Here is a 17,423-nt window from a genome sequence, read left to right as displayed (position 1 = left end):
GAGTGTCAGGATAGAAGAGTGTGGCGTTTCATCCTCTCTGCCTACCCCTGCGGGGAAACGGCGTAACGGTAGAGTATTAGTATTATATTTTTATGAATTTTCATTTTTTGAAAATGTTGCAGTTTATGGCTTTTCGTATTAATTATTTTCGGGATTTCTACGGTACTTAGAGTCTTCATTTCTGACACTCTAAGCAGTAATAATAAAAAAAAATAATAATAATTCGGCCAGACGCGATTTCGGAAGTGACTCGATCAGTTCCGGGCGTCTACTTGGCGCCAACGTCGGCTCGGGAAAATAGAACGGCGCGCTAGAAAGCCAATGCTGTAACGTTAGGCGCCCTCCGCGCGACGCGTCGAGAGAGTGGCGCCACTAGAAAAATGTGCCCAATAAGCTAAGAAAATGTTCTCAATACTTTTGATATTTAAAGCGTTTATTTTTGGATGGTAATTTTTTTTACAAAAATATAAGTAATAGTGTTTATATACTATTATTATTAACAATGCATTTTATATAATATTTTTTTTAATGTATTCATATTAGTACTACTACATATAGGTACTGTCAGTATGAATACCTGCCCATTTTTTAATTCTAAAATTTCTTATTTTTATTTCTGTCGGGTTGTGGTCTCGTGGTAAGTGTCGCGGACTCTGCGGACTCTTAAGTCAGAGTTTCTCGGTTCGAACCCACTCTACCACAATTTGATACCTGTTTCTAATAATGAGCAGCTCAGGTTCACATAAATAGTATCAAATTGAAATATTTATGTAAATAATAAAAACACAAATATTTCTCTAAAAAAATTGTAAAAAAATATAAAAGTGTGAAAATGTGATTGTTACCGCCATTCATCTTCTTATGGTATCTATCCGCACAGTGTTGCACAGGGCACCGTATCGGATCGACGCGGTTTTAACCATTTGCACTTTTTATTTCCTTAATTATTTTGTCAACCGAGACGAGATCTATTATGTTTTAAGTGTGAGGACTCCAGATATTTTTTTTCGCATATACATACATCTTTTTTAATAAAAAGGAATATTTGTTTTCTATTATTTACAAAAATACTTCAATTTCATACTTTTCAGTAAGGCTAAGCGGCTCATTTGAGTAGGTGTCAAATTGCGGTACAGTGGGTTCGAACCCACGAGAAGAAACTCTGACTCGAGAGTCCGCGACACTTACTACGGGACCATAACCCGACACAAATTTTAAAGGTGATATCTTTAAACGACGTATGCTATAGGTTTTCTATACCATTATATAACAAAAATACCCAACCATGTCAACTAAACGTTAATTCAAACATATATAAAGCTTTGAAAATAATATTATGGGCAAATATTCAAGATATTCTTTATTCAATGGCGTAGGAATCTGGATTCTCGATGCTCCAGTGAGGACAGAGACTAAGCGATCTCAAGTGGGCCAATGATTTACTGACTAGACAACTAGAAAGAAAATAGGGAGGACTTGACATACTTAGTGTAGGGATATAGTGGTGTATTGGGCAGGGGACACTCGCACTCCCGGAGCAGTGGGAAGGTTGCGGACTTGAGAGTGGCAGCACTTGCCAGGGAGGCCCATAGTGGATAGATAATACTGTCGGCTGAGATACAATACGAGTATGAGGACGTCCGGATGGGTAGAGGAGACTCCCGGAGCAGTAGGAAGGTCGCGGACTGGAGAGAGTGGCAGCACTTGCCAGGGAGGCCCATAGTGGATAGATAATACTGTCGGCTGAGATACAATACGAGTATGAGGACGTCCGGATGGGTAGAGGAGACTCCCGGAGCAGTAGGAAGGTCGCGGACTGGAGAGAGTGGCAGCACTTGCCAGGGAGGCCCATAGTGGATAGATAATACTGTCGGCTGAGATACAATACGAGTATGAGGACGTCCGGATGGGTAGAGGAGACTCCCGGAGCAGTAGGAAGGTCGCGGACTGGAGAGAGTGGCAGCACTTGCCAGGGAGGCCCATAGTGGATAGATAATACTGTCGGCTGAGATACAATACGAGTATGAGGACGTCCGGATGGGTAGAGGAGACTCCCGGAGCAGTAGGAAGGTCGCGGACTGGAGAGAGTGGCAGCACTTGCCAGGGAGGCCCATAGTGGATAGATAATACTGTCGGCTGAGATACAATACGAGTATGAGGACGTCCGGATGGGTAGAGGAGACTCCCGGAGCAGTAGGAAGGTCGCGGACTGGAGAGAGTGGCAGCACTTGCCAGGGAGGCCCATAGTGGATAGATAATACTGTCGGCTGAGATACAATACGAGTATGAGGACGTCCGGATGGGTAGAGGAGACTCCCGGAGCAGTAGGAAGGTCGCGGACTGGAGAGAGTGGCAGCACTTGCCAGGGAGGCCCATAGTGGATAGATAATACTGTCGGCTGAGATACAATACGAGTATGAGGACGTCCGGATGGGTAGAGGAGACTCCCGGAGTAGTAGGAAGGTCGCGGACTGGAGAGAGTGGCAGCACTTGCCAGGGAGGCCCATAGTGGATAGATAATACTGTCGGCTGAGATACAATACGACTATGAGGACGTCCGGATGGGTAGAGGAGACTCCCGGAGCAGCAGGAAGGTAGAGGAGAATGCTGATTGATGTTTATGATTACCTAACGAGATTATTCACGATAATTTATATAACGACCCTTGAACATTGAGTAAGATATAACGAAGGGTAAGTAAATACGATAGGGACGATGTACTCATAATCGTTACGTCACGCTGAGGTAATCATACCTCAAATTGGTTCGAATACCCAGAAATACAATACAACGTACGCATTTTGTCTCTAAGCTCGTAGGCCGACGGAAATGGCTTAGCTCCTGTCTCCCAATCAGCGTAATCCGGAAAAGACATCATTCTTTACAAAATTAAACAATTCACTCAACAACTAGCTAACGAACCGGCTAACCATCACGCCGCTCCCCCGCAGGGCAGGCAGAGAGAACCCCACATCATTCTATATTTGTACACAATCTTCGCCCCTCTCACATTCGTGCATCTCTTCATACATCATCATCATCATCTTCTAAAGGCAGCGCCTTGTTGTGTCAGCCACTTGTCTCTGTCAGTCGCCATCCTCTTGAGCTGCGAATAGGAGGAGACGTCCATGAGCCGCTTCAAATCCTGGAAGTATGAAGTTCTTGGGCGGCCTCTTGTTCGTTTTCCCAAGATTCTTCCTTCGAAGATGTTGCTAAGAAAGGTGCTATGTCTAACTGAGTGCCCTATTAGCTTGGCCTTCCTCTTCAAAATATGATTTATAAGCTCTCTTCTTTCTTCATACATACCCACCGATTATTACGACTTAAGACCTGACTGACTTCTTCAAGAGTAGAAGTGTGTATTTGATGAGGCATTTTTATCGATTGTTGCGCGGTATGATGGATACTCCTGAAATTATCCGGAGCATCGGTCTGTATGTTCCCGATAGTTACCTAAGACAGCGTCGGCATAGATTGTTTCCCATTCTTATATACGTCCGCCTCCGTAGAGTAATGGTCAGCACGCTCGGCTACCATTCTGGAGGTCCCGGGTTCGATTCCCAGGGGGGGGGGGTCAAATAAATACAAGTGATTTATTCACTCCAATATTTATTCAATATTACCCTGGACTGGTACCTGAAGCAAAGGGCTGATCACCTTTCCTTCATGCGTTAACGATCAAGATAGCACTGCGTTAATATGATGCAGTGCCCTATGCATCATTGGGGTGCGTATAAGGGTTCGAATAACTAGGTTTGTCCACCTCCGTGGTGTAACGGTTAGCGTGTTTGGCTACAGTGCCGATGAGGTCCCGGGTTCGATTCCCAGGAGAGGTGATAATAAATATTATATTATTTATCGATTCGGCATTTACTTTGTGGTAAGACATGATGATATTATTAAAGAAAACACTTGCTTTTTTACCACTTGAGTTTATTTTTGTGACGACTAGTTTCGGAATCTAAGCTTTCGTCTAGTTTACATTTAGACCTGAAGATGGAAGCTTAGCTTCCGAAACTAGTCACAAAAATAAACTCAAGTGGTAAAAAAACAAGTGTTTTCTTTAATAAAACAATAAATATTAGTGATTTTTACACTTGAATATTTATTTAATATTACCCTAGATTAGTCCGTAAAGCGCAGTGGTGATCACCTTGCCTCCATGCAAGTAACGATCAAGATAACGCTGCATCAATACGATGCAGTGCCCTACGGTTAGACAGTGACTGTTTTCTAGAAGAGACAAATCTGGAATGCCCCTGCCAGACCATGCGGGTATTTACACGATTGCGACTATGTTGTTGTCACCAGCACGCCCACCTTCCTCGCACTATCCGACACTATTTGGCCGCAGAGATACGCTTCTGGCTGTACAGTGTCGGGATGTGAGCCGCTGTCGGGAAGCAAGTTGCGGCGGGGCGGGCCGCGCGCGCCACGTGACCGCGGATTGACAGCCAGCTGATCGATAGCTAGCACGTGCGGAGCATCGAACCCGGCTACGGCGGCAGGGCGCGCGTGTTGGTGAGGGGAGGCCGCCGAGAGGGAGGAAACAGGGTTGTCGAAACATAAACGGAAGCGAATCCACCGCATACATTTATTTATTTATTTAACTTTTTAGCGGGAAAAGAAGCAGAGGAAGACCGAGAAAAACATGGCAGGATCAGGTATACCAAATACTTGAAAGTGGTCAGGTTAGGAGTCGTAACAATCGGAGGGTATGTATGAGGAGATACATGAACGTGGAAGAGGCGAAGAATGTTAGCAAGGACAGAGTGGTGTGGCGCTCTATTCTCTCTGCCTACCCCTGCGGGGAAGCGGCGTGATGGTGAGTTAGTTTTTTTTTTTTTTAACTTTCCAACCTTTTGAGTGTGTCCAAATACTTGTTCACAAAATCTGAAATAATGTGAAAATATCTCCAATTACAGGAGTTATTTTCATATTATTTTTTGACATCTCAAAATGTTGTATATAAATTATATGGTCAAATTATAAGCTTAGATAATAAAAATGAAAACGGTATTTTCTGGCGTTTCTCATGTGTGTGATTATAATCCAGGATTCGGACCTCACATACTAATATAAGAGTTTCTGCTTAGTAAAAAACTTCTTTACATCTCACCAATACATGTCTCTAGTGAAGTTCTAGTGATTCAAGGATTCTAAATTGGTTTCTAAATTGGAACAAGGTTTCTAAATTTGAGTAGTGTGGTTGTCAATAATGGGTAGAATTGGTGAATGTTACACGTGTGTCAAATGATCACTTAAACCAGCCTAAGACGGTCGTCAGCCCCGTAAATGCCCGGACTTCTAAAAAGCTATTTATTTTTAGTAAAAAAAAGAATTATTCTCAATATTATTAATATTTAAAGCATTTACTTACATTTTTTACAAAAATGTTGATAATATTAGTATATAACCACTCACCGAGATTTTTATGTCTACCGGTTTCGAGACGTACCCGTCTCTTCGTCAGGACAATCACTATTACAGCATATTAGATTTTTTTTGTTTAACAAAATAATTTTAAAAAAGCACCGTTTTCCGTTTTGATAATGAGGATTGTGGTGACCCTGCCACGGGCGGCAGATCGAATTAACGATTATACAATTATAGCCGAGATGGGCTCGCCAACCCTTACCGAGTAACCATCCCCCTCCCCCTGCCTGTGTGGCACCCCCCACCCCCAGCCCCCGCCCCCTAGCGCGTCATCAGCGGAGAGCTGCAGGCGGGATGAAAACAGTCACAGCGTACTCTACGCTAGTTCAACATTATCAAAATGAGTCGATACGAGATGCATACACTTCCCATTCCTCGCCATAACACATCATTCTTCAGCAATTCCTCATCGGTCCAAGCGGCCAGACTATGGAATGAATTACCTCTCCGCGTAAACAAATGCACCTTCTCCAATAACTTTTAAGAAACTTCCGAGACATTACTGTCTATCATTAGTATCCTAACTGTCCATCAAACCTCCTCCCTCTACCCCCTTCCCTAAACTCCCTTCTTCCTTTGCCCTCCTTCTTATCATCAATTTGTAATTTATGTTGTATTTAAATGTTCAAGTACTATCTACCCTCTGATTGCAAACAGCTATATATGGTAACAAACGTTTTGACCAATATCACTAGTCTGTTTTTGGTTATAAACAAATGCACCTTCTCTAATCACTGTTTACCCTGGACTGGTACCTGAAGCGGAGGGTTGATCACCTTTCCTTCACGTGTAAAGCGATCAAGATAACACTGCGTTTATATGACGCAGTGCCCTATGCACCATTGGGGTGCGGATAAGGGTTTTACTTAATTGGTTCGTTAAAACACAATGATAAATATTACTCACAAAACGCGCGTTACTTCATATGTTCATATATAGCGTCCGATGTGTCCACATTCCTTGCACACACTATACACCCTTATCACCAGCTCCTGCAGGTCTTCTCTACCATAGGCAAGAAATAGTGCATCGTCAGCATACAAAAGGCAACAGAGTCGTCAGATTACGACGGGTCATTAGTTCAAATGGTGAAAACGACTAAAGATTTAGCCTCAACACACACGTCAGTTTTCCGATTCGGAAAATTCGCGTAGTATTCGCAGCGGAAAAAAGCATTATAATATTTTGTTAGATAATGTCACACGTTCCATTTGGTACATATGGAAAGGGGCGTGGTTATGTTTTTTTTTTAACATACGGAAATGCCGTTCATAATTAAAGAGTTTTGTCAGTCAAAAAGACGAATAAAAATTATTAATTTTATAAAGGCAGTTATAATTTTAAACCCGATTTTCTTTTTACGATAAAACAGTCGATTTAAGCGACAAGAAAAAAATCTCGAATGATTTATAGCCTTTTAAAACTATAAATATATAATAAATAATAAAAACCCTTATCCACACCCCAATGGTGCATAGGGCACTGCGTCATATAAACGCAGTGTTATCTTGATCGTTTACACATGAAGGAAAGGTGATCAGCCCTTCGCTTCAGGTACCAGTCCAGGGTAATTTTGAATAAATATTACAGTGAAAAAATCACTTATATTTATTTGACCCCCCTTGGGAATCGAACCCGGGACCTCCAGAACGGTAGCCGAGCGTGCTGACCATTACACTACGGAGGCGGACAAAAATATATAAATAAACAATATAAACTGTATTATTTTTTCCACGTATATTTTATTTGACCACTGACGGGGATTCGTCGTTACCGACATCATCAGACCGACGACATCATCAGTTATATAAAATATTATATAAAATGCGGTTCCACCAAGAAATGTCGGTACAAAACATAAATCTATAAATATATCTAACTAATTAATTAACTGATCAAGCATCACGCCGCGTCTCCGCAGGGGTAGGCAGAGAGAATAGAACGCGACACCAATCTGTCTTTGAAAAACAGATAAAATATATACCATAGTATTAAGATATCATGTATGACATACTTATACGTGAAATATTCTTATTAAAACGGAAAAAAATAGCAAATTGACACAGTGAATAGGCTGAAAATCGTTGAATAATGTTTTAAGAAATTTATAGTTTTCTTTTTATTTTTAAACTAGATGTATCCGTTTTAGAGATGTCAGCTAAACTGGCAGTGCACAACGGAGTCCTGGTTCCAACTCTAATGTATGGAAGTGAAACATGGAGTTGGCAAAAGAAGGATGAAAGCAGACTGAATGCAGTCGAAATGCGATCGCTCAGACGAATGTGTGGCAAAACGATGTTTGATAGATGTTCGAATGATGAAATAAGGAAAGAATGTGTAAGGCTGAGATAAGCATTATCGATAAAATTAAGAAAGGTGTGTTGAGATGGTTTGGACATGTGGAGCGTATGAGTGAAGAAAGAACGGTTAAACAAATTTATGAGGCGAATGTAGTTGGAAAAAGAAGCAGAGGACGACCGAGGAAAACTTGGCACAATCAGGTATGTCAAATACTTGAAAGCGGCCGAGTGGTGTGGCGTTCGATTCTCTCTGCCTACCCCTGAGGGGAAGCGGCGTGATGGTTAGTTAGTTAGTTAGTTTTTTTGTATCCGTTTTAAAAAATATTCAAAAAACGTTTTAAAATCGAAAAAAACTATTAGACCGTAGAAGTAACATTTTTTTCAAATATTGCTACTTTTCTTTCTTATAAAACTGTACAAAAATGTGTCGAAAATGTACAAAAAATATAGTATTCTATAAAAAATAAAAAGTAAAAATATACAATAAAAAAAGAAGAAAAATGTCCCTCTCCAAGTCCTCTCACACTACTCAAATTCTTGTTGTCAATAATGGGTAGAGTTGGTGAATGTTACACGTGTGTAAAGTGATCACTTAAACCAGCAGATGACGGTCGTAAGCCCCGTAAATGCCCAGACTTCCATATTCTTCTTCATCTTTGATGAGATGTCAAAAAATAATATGAAAATAACTCCTGTAATTGGAGATAATCCAGATTTTGTGAACAAGTATTTGGACACTCAAAATGTTGTAAATAAATTATAATTTTTATTTTATTTCAAAACGTACATTAAGTTAAAAAAAAATATAAATATTATAAAAACGTTTATTAATCCGGAAAAATACGAGCTAATAGACAGCCGCATTTCGAAAAAAATAAGTTAATAACGTTTCGTCAGTTTAGTAACGTTATTTTTTCTTTCAAAACGAGATGAAATTCGTTAAATTTAAATTAATTTTTAAAAATATATAAAATTATAGTTTTCAACCGCCTGTCCTAGTTGTGTATGTAACATAGAATTTCGTCAAGCCTCACACCAGTCTGATGATGTCGGTTACGACAAAATTCGGTCACTGATCAAATAAAATATACGTGGAAAAACTATATGTAACATTTGGTATTTTTTTATATATCGTAGTCGTACAGGAGAAAGTGACCAACTAACAAAACGTAAAATGTTCAGGAGGGCCATTTAAGTCACTTTTGCTTGGCAACAAAATAAACACCAATGCAGTTAGTCATTTTTACCAAGTCAATATATTATACTTCCAAGTTTAAAATCCTTTGGGATGTTTTTCAGGGCAATATTAAGCTAGTAAGATATCAAATAGTCAATTATCAAATTTTTGTAAATAATGCACTTGGTCATCTTCTCCTGTGTGACTACGATATGTAAAATGCAGTTCTACCAAGAAATGTCAGTAAAAAACTTTTAAAAAAAACTACTAAAAAAATATGTATGAAAACTATATTTTTAAGCCTTTGAAATGGGCGATTACATTAGTCGAATTAACGGAAAAATCGTTAAATTATATTATAAAACAAAATATTTAATGTTTTTATTCAAAACTAGACATGTCCAAGATATATTTTTAAAAAATGTATTAAAAAGGGCATTTACATGGCCATACCATCGAAAAATCACCGATTAAAGTTTTAAATATTCATACTTTACTCCTTTTTTAGTGTTTGATAATGTCTTAATAAGACGAAACGCGTCACATCATATATCGTTCACTCCTTTCGACAACGTCACATGAATGCCCAGAAAATGAACTATATCCCAGCAAAAGCGGCATATTTTTAACTTAATATTTACCCGCTACAGGGCAGAAAGTGTTGTTTTTGCATTTTGAATAAAAGGTATTGTTTAATTATTTTTTAAATATACTAAATATTTTTCAAATGGAGAAAAAAAACATTCAGGTTTTACCTAAAAAGATCTGTTGCACAGTAAAAAGTTCAATAAGTGGCTTGATATTTATTTTTAATACATTTTATTATATTTTTAAACTTTAAAAACGATCTCCTGAAAAATTAAGTTTTTTGATATATGACGTTATATAGCGATATGTAAATCAAAGCAGAATTCAATCCAATAAACCTTGTTTAATTTTGGATATATTACCCAACAATACAATATGGAATTCTATCAACTATCTGCAGTTACAATAAATGAGTTAAAAGTAGCTGTCACAGCTAATCAAGCATTACTTTACCGACGATTAAAACATAAATCAATATTTAATTTATTAAAATTATATTAAAACTAGATATATTCACGTATTATGGTAAATGTACAGAAATAATATGGATGAATATACCCGAAAAAATCACTGATTGCATTACATAGCATAAAATTGCTAAATATAGTCTACGTTTTTATAACATAGGTTACGTTAGGAATTCACAATTTTTAAGAACGATAAAAAAATTGAAGAATTTGGTTGAAAAGATGATTTTTTAAACGGTTTCAGATATTTTTAATAAAATATTTAAAATATTATACGAAACATATTTTAAAACAAGAAAAATGAGAGAACACACACTCCGAAAAAAACTGACTATGTATAAGATATTGGACACAATTTCTAAATACATATAGTCTATTTATTATTACAGATAGTGGTATGTATTTTTATAACACACGTCAGAAATACACATATGAATTGTCAAGAATGAAAAAAAAACCTGAACAATTTTAGATGAAAAAAGAGATCTCCGTAAAACGATATAAAAATGCTAGATTCAAATGCGTTCATAAATTTAAAATAAGTAACATTTTAACATCTGTATAGTCAGAAATATAATAGTGCAATGGTAGTTATTTTGTCGAAATCAGATAATGTAAAAAATGATCCATAAGATTAAAAAAATCAGCAAGTTTTTTTTTCAAGCAAAACGTTTAAAAATAATTATAAAAAAAACACTGCCGATGAAAGATATTTGATATTAATTAAAACAATCAAAGTCAGATATGATTTTACAAAACTAAAGAAAAAAATGTGTAAAATTGTTTAAAATTAAAAAAAAACACAGAATTAAATTTTTTTAATCAGAAATAATCCACAGTCGAATAGGCCAAAAGATCAAAGATACAGATGCGAAATATTTGCAAGAAAGTTTAAAGTTGGACGAAATTTAAAAACTGTAAGATTCGACAATGTTGAAAAAAATACCACAAGTGCATTTGAAAAAATCGGAAATAATGCACAGTGTAAAAACGAATAGAAAAAAAGTAGTCTTATATATGGAAAGATTGCATTGAAAAGGTCCACATTAAAAAAAAACTGAAGAGTGCAGAAGAAATATAGTTAAAAAATCAAGATATAAATTGATCAGTTTCTAAGGACGATATCCTTACTACAGAGCCTACACGATGAAGAAATATCACAAGTGCATATTTAAAAAAAAACGGAAATAATGCACAATGTAAGAAATAAATGAGAAAAATACTGTCTTATGTGGAAAAATAGCAATCTGGAATAGTCCAAAAATATAATTAAAAATAACCGAAGTTTGTAGAAATACAGTAAAAAATCACTGATATCTTATACCAAAATATAAATTGATCAGACTCTAAGGACGATATCCTTACTACAGAGCCTACACTATGAAGAAATATCACAAGTGCATATTTAGAAAAAACGGAAATAATGCACAATGTAAGAAAAAAATGATAAAAATACTGTCTTATTCGGAAAAAAGGCAATCTGGAATAGTCCAGAAATATCATTCAAAATAACCCAAGTGTGTAGAAGAAATACAGTAAAAAACCACTGATATTTAATACCAAGATATAAATAGAACAGTCTCTAAGAGCTACAAAGACAACTCGGTCGAATCAACGGCGAGAAAAAATACCGCCGCAAATTCGCTACAATCTCTACCATACAAGATACAGGAGTTTACTGACCGCATTCCCCGTCCGTTCATCCCTCGCAGAGGGCAGGAGGACCCGGTGCACGACCCGCTGCGACGGCGGCCGGCGGCCGAATGCCGTCGGTTGCCGACTGCCGACGGAGGGTAGCAGCGGAGGGGATGGAGGGCGCACAGCGCGCGGGAGGGGCGAGAGGGAGCGAGGGAGGGAGGCCTAGCGGGGTCTCGCGCGGAGCAATGACTCTGATTTGAGGAGAGATAGAGACGGATGTACGCGATCCGAGGAGGATATATGCGGAGCGAGGAGTGCGCTCCTCTCTCTTGTGTAAATGTACTACGGTTACACTGTGTTACTTCACTTAAAAACATCCAAAGCAGAAAACAAAATATATCACGCGGGGGGTACTTCAGGGTTTCGATCTGGGCCCCGTGCCATCTTGATTATTAAATTTACAAAAACAATCGTAGTTGCAATATTGAAATACTTACTTATATCTCGAGAATTGAATACTAAAGATGAACCTCAAAATTTGATTAAATTAGAACACAAACAAACAAAAAATATAAAGAAATTGAATTCAATATGCAACTAATATTTTATGGACTAACTTTGAGATTTTCTATATAAGTCATGAAATCACTCTATATCTTGTTTCATAAAATATATGTCATGCGTGAAGTACACCAGGGTTTCGATCTGGGCCCTGTGCCAAATCGAATATAAAATTAGCAAAAACAAATATAAACTTAAAAAACTGAAGTATTTAAACCTCAACAATTGAATAATATAGTAAACAAACAAATAAATAAAAATAAAAATGAAGAAAATAAGATAACTTAATAATAAAATAACATCCCATTTGGGTAGGAGAAAAAGTAACAGTTGGACCCATTGGGCACATCTCAACAAAATAAAAATAAATAAATGTGATCAGTCGGTGTTAAAAAATATCCATCGATGTTCCTGGAAAGACATCTAGAGGAAGACCAAAGAATTCATGGATGCTGCAGAAAGATAAGATGATTCGAAGGCATAGCCTAGGTGACGTTGTCCATGACAGAAGGACCTACAACCTGAGGACGAGGAGAGCTGACTCCAACGGTCTACAAGACTAGAAGTTGGAACGGAGCCAGGAATAAGAGATATATGGATCTTCCTCAAAAGGTAGCTAGAGAAAGACCAAAGAATTCATGGATTCTGCAAACATGATACGAAGGCGTGGCCTAGGTGACGTTGTATATGACAGAAGGACCAACAGCCTGAGGACGAGGAGAGCTGACTCCAAAGTCTACAAAGACGATAAGTTGGGATGGAGCCAGGAAGAAGAAGAATCGGTGTTTAAAAAAAAAAAAACAAATTAAAGCAAGTACGTACGGGGTACCGCAAGGTTTTGGACTGGGTCCCTTTTACGTTCGGTCGACAACTGTACAATGATGCGACAGGACACGGATGCACATTGCGATCGAGGGAAGGATAACGAGTGTGATTTCATTATAGATAAACGCATGGTGATGTGCTTAACCAATAATTGTTGTGTCGTTTATTTTGATTGTAAAATGGCAGATTGTCGAAACATAGCTCGGACACCAAAATGATTACAGTCTCGACAGACAGTTAACGGTGATACATATATCCGAATCTATCACTGTTAAAGTGGAACGAATTCAGGATTTCCGTACAAAAATGAGGACAAATCGCTACTCCATTCAACAACGTCATTTTTTTTTTAAATTTCATTTTTCAGGAGATCGTTTTTAAGTTTAAAAATATAATACAATGTATACAAAAATAAATATCAAGCCACTTATTGAAATCTTTACTGTGCAACAGATCTTTTTAGGTAAAACCTGAATGTTTTTCTCTATTTGAAAAATATTTACTATATTTAAAAAAATAATTAAAAAATACATTTTCTTGAAAATGCTAAACTCTTTCTGCCCTGTAGCGGGTAAATATCAAGTTAAAAATATGGCGCTTTTGCTGGGATATAGTACATTTTCTGGGCATTCTAAAAACATGCACAACTGAAAATTGACGATTTTTGATTTATGACGTTCTTGAAAGGAGTGAGCGAAATGTCATTACTCGTTAGCTCAAAATATTGTGAAGAAAAATTGGTATATTTTCATGAGTCAAACACTACAATAGGGCACTTGTCCACTACCCGGAAATTCACCGTCCGGCAGTCCGGTTTTTGAAAAATGAAAGCGACTACGACAGTTTAGCGTGATCGAATTTACGCGCAACAACGTGTTCACGCACCGATCAAGAACTCCGATCCAAAGAAAGATTAAGGAAACACCTGTTTTTATACCACTTGAGTTTTATTAAAGACTACTTGTTTCGGAAGCTAAACTTCCATCGTCAGGTCTGAATAATAACATTATTCAGACCTGACGATGGAAGTTTAGCTTCCGAAACTAGTAGGCAGTAATAAAACTCAAGTGGTATAAAAACAATTTTTCTTTAACCATTGTAACATGTCTTACCACAAAGTTAATGCAAAACAATAAATAAAATATATATGTATATGCATACATATATATATATATATATATATATATATATATATATATATATATATATATATATATATATATATATATATATATATATAAATATATATATATACATATATATATATATATATATATATATATATATATATATATATATACATATACATATACACTACCACAGGTCACCATAAGCTCATCTATATTCAGCAGAGGCCTTCCAATTTCCATATCGCGCAATTCCCAACGCTTATCAAACCGCGCGCCATAGAGATGAGATCTGTGCAGATCAGATGCAAATTCGCAGTCACTTTCAGCGGCGCACCGCTCAATCAACCCCTCGCTCCCGCGACCGGGTGCGGGTCACTCGGCATGTCGTTCATGTGACGTCGGCGGTAATTACGGGCGTCTCGGCGGTGGCGCCGGAGCGGCGCCGCGGAGCCGCCCCTCTCGGGCCCGCGCGAGCCGCTTGTTGGGAGGCGCCTCATTTAAAGGGGCCGTTCGTCTATCGAAGATTCGAAAGTGCAAAACGGGATGCGAGTACAGTAGAACCTCGATATAACGGAACTCTATTCCGTGAACTCTATTCTATATATAGATTAAGCGTTTAATTAGTAGAATTCCATCTAAATTTAAGTAAATGTGTTTTCTTTAAACGATAAAATACAACATTTTGAGTGTGTCCAAATACTTGTTCACAAAATCTGGATTATCTCCAATTACAGGAGTTATTATCACTTTTTTTTAAAAAATAAATTACCTGGTCAAATTATAAGCTCAAAAAATAAAAATAAAATGGTATTTTCTGGCGTTTCTCATGTGTTGATTATAGTCCAGTATTCGGACCACACATACTAATAAAAGAGTTTCTGCTCAATAAAAAGCTTCTTTTCATCTCACCAATAGATGTCTCTAGTGAAAGTTCTAGTGATTCAAGAATAATGTTTCAAAATTGGTTCATATATATCGTGGTCATACAGGAGAATGTGACCAAGTGCATTTTTTTACAAAACCGTGATCATTGACTATTTGATATCTTACTAGCTTAATATTGCCCTGAAAACATCCTAAAGGATTTTAAACTTGTACGTATAATATATTGACTTGGTAAAAATGACTAACTGCATTGATGTTTATTTTGTTGCCAAGCAAAAGTGACTTAAATGGTCCTCCTGAACATTTTACGTTTTGGTAGTTGGTCACTTTCTCCTGTACGACTACGATATATAGATCTTCGTTTTGAAGAATTTGAGTAGTGTGGTTGTCAATAATGGGTAGAATTGGTGAATGTAATGCGTGTGTAAAGTGATCACATAAACCAGCCTATGACGGTCGTCAGCCCCGTAAATGCCCAGACTTCCATATTCTTCTTCATCTTTGATGAGATGTCAAAAAAATAATATTATATGAAAATAATTCCTGTAATTGGAGATAAGCCAGATTTTGTGAACAAGTATTTGGACACACTCAAAATGTTGTAAAATAATTCTCTCACTTGATGTGATGCATCTGTTTACGGCCACTTCCGGTTTCCGCAATCTCTGATACCACGTGGCCTGTCTCGGTGGCGCCAAAAATTGCGCACGCGCACAGAATCACGACTTATGCGCACATTTCTCGTCTCCTCACACACGCCGCCTCTCTCTCTCTATCACATTAATTCTTGTTGATCGAGCTTATCGCAAAGCAAACACGGCTAACTCCCAAACGCATCGCGATCTAACTGTCAAATGTCTATATATATATATATATTTGTATATATATGTGTATATATATATATATATATATATATATATATATATATATATATATATATATATATATATATATATATATATATATATATACATATATATATATATATATTTATATGTGAGCGAGAAACTAGAACGAAGACGACCGAAATAGACTTGACACGATCAGATAAATCAGAACTTAAAATCTGGTGGTGTCAAAAGTCTGCGTAATCGGAGGGCATGTATGACTAGATGTATGGATGTGAAGGAGGCGAGGAGTGTATGTCAGGACAAAATAGTGTGGTGTTCCACCCTTTCTGCCTACACCTGCGTGTAATCGGCGTGATGGTAGTAGTAGTAGTAGGAGCAGAGGAAGACCGAGGAAAACTCGGCATGATCAAGTATTAACTCAAAGGGGTTAGTCAGGAGTCGGAATAATCGGCGGGTATGTATATGGACGCATGAATGTTGGAAGGGGCGAAGAATGTTTATAATAACAGATTAGTTTGGGGTTGTATTCTCTCTGCCTGCCCTGCGGGGGAGCGGCGCGATGGTTAGCTAGTTCGTTAGCTAGTTGTTGAGTTATTTAATTTTCTAAAGAACCATGTCTTTTTGCGGATTATACTAATAAGGGAGGCAATCTAAGCCACTTAGAGCTTAGAGCCAAAATACGTACATTGTATAGGGTATTTTTAATAGAGGTAATTGATGGTGGCACCCACCGTGTGGCATGTTGCGCCATCTTGTTGAAACCACGGCTCTGTCTGAATTAAATAAATGTATACAAATAATAATAATAATAAAACCCTTATCCGCACCCCAATGGTGCATAGGGCACTGCGTCATATAAACGCAATGTTATCTTGATCGTTTACATATGAAGATAAGGTGATCAGCCCTCCGCTTCAGGTACCAGTCCAGGGTAATATTGAATAAATATGACAGTGAAAATATCAATTATATTTATTTTACCCCCCTTGGGAATCGAACCCGGGACCTCCAGAACGGTAGCCCAGCGTGCTGACCATTACACTACGGAGACGGAAAATACAAATACAAATAAAAAAAATAAAAAAAGATGGATTGTAACTCACCTTCAGGTATGGTCGTTTGTCTCGTGGGCGGTAGTAGGAGCAATGTGTGTCAGTCTGGCGAGGTGTTTACCCAGTTGGGTTCTTTTCCGCACAAAATAAACAAACAAAAAAAAAGTATACTATATATATATTTAATTTCGAGATTTTTCACTGTCCTTGTTGCACCTTGCGGCGTCAGTAACCTGCGAAAGAGACAAAAATACATCGTCAGACGAATATTTATCTACAACATTTTGAGTGTGTCCAAATACTTGTTCACAAATCTGGATTATCTCCAATTATAGGAGTATTTTTCAAATTCATTTTTTGACATCTCATCAAAGACGAAGAAGAATATGGAAGTCTGGGCATTTACGGGGCTGACGACCGTCATAGGCTGGTTTAAGTGATCACTTTTCACACGTGTAACATTCACCAATTTTACCCATTATTGACAACCACACTACTCAAATTCTTGGAAGT

The 17,423-nt window shown here is 37.6% G+C and overlaps 1 protein-coding gene across 8 annotated transcripts in view; it reads right to left on the bottom strand.

Moving 5' to 3' along the window:
- Positions 1–17,423, bottom strand: part of rhea (Talin_middle and talin-RS domain-containing protein rhea) — a 142,521-nt gene that overhangs the window by 112,094 nt on the left and 13,004 nt on the right. For all 8 annotated transcript variants that reach the window (XR_015838102.1, XM_088265982.1, XM_088265979.1 and 5 more), the window contains exon 2: positions 16,962–17,143. The gene's annotated coding sequence lies outside the window, so the exon portion shown is untranslated. The remainder of the gene's footprint in view (positions 1–16,961; positions 17,144–17,423) is intronic.

The sequence above is a fragment of the Brachycentrus maculatus genome, unplaced genomic scaffold (genome assembly GCF_059751285.1).
Source record: "Brachycentrus maculatus isolate JH-2025_06_01 unplaced genomic scaffold, ASM5975128v1 h1tg000259l, whole genome shotgun sequence".
In the NCBI taxonomy this organism is placed as follows: domain Eukaryota; kingdom Metazoa; phylum Arthropoda; class Insecta; order Trichoptera; family Brachycentridae; genus Brachycentrus; species Brachycentrus maculatus.
The sequence above is the reverse complement of the archived record's forward strand: the minus strand, read 5'-3'. Positions and strand labels throughout refer to the sequence as shown.